The following is a 2420-nucleotide window of genomic DNA, read 5'->3' on the forward strand; positions in this document are numbered from 1 at the left end:
TTTCTAGCCTGAGTAAATACAGCCTCTAATTTTGATGCAGCGTTAGTTTTATTTAAAACAGTTTTGTTTAAATTTATGCTATTTTGAGGAGGATAGTTGATAGGATACCTCAACATAGTTGTATGTTTTGGCAGCTCTCTTTATTACACTTTTGATTACTTCCAGAAATGCAATTTCAACGGCTAATATTGTTCTTACTAAGCCATTTGACGCCAACCAAACACATAAATAAGATAAATAACATATTTTTGATCATCAGTATGTTTTATTCATATGAAACATAAATAAAATAAAATAAAAAAATGGTAAAAATAATCCAAATAACACTTAGTTATTAAAAATTTTCATAATTCTTTTGAAATTTCATAAATTTAAACCTTTTTTTGGTCACATTCTCAGGAGAGAGGTAATAATCAACACACAATGAAGACTAATTATACTTTTATAATTAAACTTTTTTCTTAATTAACTAAAAATCACCTATCTAATTTTTCCCCACAATTCTTGTAAATATATATTTCTATTATTTTTTAATCTTTTTTTTATTTTAGAGCTCAAAAATGAGTGCATTAATGCAACCCACTTTAGCATAACTTTTAATTAATTAAATAATCCACTTCTCTGAAAGTTTTGTTCAGACGCTATGGTTGACATAAATTACAACTTTATTCTCTAAATGAATCTTTCTTGTTCAATTAATAAACATTAATTTTAATAATTAAAAATATTAAAAATTTGATAAAATGTAAAAACCTAATATCTATAGAGAAGCTAGAGCCTCGCCCTTCTCCTAGTTCTGCCCAATCATCAAAAATCGTTCGATGCAGAGGATGAAAAAGTCCAACCGGAGGCGATTGAAAAGGAATTGATCGTGACCATTGGTTGTGAAGGAGGAGAAGATTTCTTGGTTGTGGATTTAAGTTAAACATAAGAATCCCTACATTTAAGATAAATGAGTAGAAAATGGGATTTAGAGGCTAATTTCAAAAAAAATATATGATTTAACTACAAGTATATTATATTATATAATTAATTATTTAAGTATTCCTATTACTAACTAATTAAATTGATTATTATTTAATTAACTATTCAATTATGATTTTAGAGTTGTTTGGTTGGCAGAAAAAAAGTAATGTAGTGTATTTGAAATTTTTTTTGAGTTGTTTGGATGAGTGCAAAATAATTGCAGGAATTATTATTATTTTATTTTGGTTTGAAAGTAAAATGAAATAGGTGTAAAGTACAATGATAATGTGATCAATTTGTGGCGGCCGCATGGCGCTAGCGGCGTGCTAACATGGCTGCCTAGTGGCGGTGCCATCAAGCGCGATGGTGCTGCAACAAAGCTATGATGTTCAGCAATAAAATCGATCAAAATACAGAGAAATTTTAATATCAAATATAAATAGTGTTGAATTTCAAAATACATCAAAAACTTTACACTAAATTTGATTTACTTTGAACCAAACAATAATATTTTGAAACCCTATATTTTGAATACTTTATCAATTTTATTTCAAACCAAAGCATCCCTAGTATTTAATTAATTTATGATATAAATTTTTCTTTTTACTACATTTACTTCACTTCATAATGCTGTTGTCATGTAAGGTAGAGTTTTCGAACCAGTCGATCTCTGCCCTCCTTTGAGGATCGTTTTGGCCCCTTTGACAACATTATTTGCCTCATTCGATACAATGGAGCTCGTTCCCTACAAAATAATCTATTTCTCTTCTTCCACGTGCTTCTTCTGTCAAATCACATAAATCAACTTGAATCCGCAACGGATTTAGTAAATATAGGATTTGGCAGAAAGAGAAACCAAGAATTTAATTCAAACTAAGATTTAAGATGTCATTTTCCCTATTTGGCACCTACTTCAAATTCGAAATCAAAGAGACCCCCTTAACATTTTGTATAGGGCTGTTTGGTAACAAGTACGATTTAATAAATACTATAAATTGACGTTAGTAAATCAAAGTTTGTTAAATATTGAAACTGTTTTGCAAGAGAACAAATAAATCTTGTAGAATTGTTTGTTAACATTAATTCAGGATTTAATGATATTTTATTAAAAATTTAAATTTTATTTAAAATTTTAAAATTATGTATTTAAAATAATTATTACTTATTAAATATAATTTTAATAAATATCAATAAAATTGTAATTAAAATTAAAGAATTAGAAGCTAGTTTAATGATTAATTGATTTAAATAATTATTTAAGTCTTACTTAAATAAGTTTTAATTACTAAGCATACTATTAATTATATAATTAATTATTTAAGTAATAATTACTTCTAATTAATTATTATTTCACATATATTGTTAATTACAATATTAATTATTTAATTGTATTTTACCTAGCTAATTATTTGATTATTATTATAATGCTAATTATTTAAGTATTTTTAAAAGTA

This window comes from Dendrobium catenatum, unplaced genomic scaffold (assembly GCF_001605985.2).
Source record: "Dendrobium catenatum unplaced genomic scaffold, ASM160598v2 fragScaff_scaffold_1638, whole genome shotgun sequence".
In the NCBI taxonomy this organism is placed as follows: domain Eukaryota; kingdom Viridiplantae; phylum Streptophyta; class Magnoliopsida; order Asparagales; family Orchidaceae; genus Dendrobium; species Dendrobium catenatum.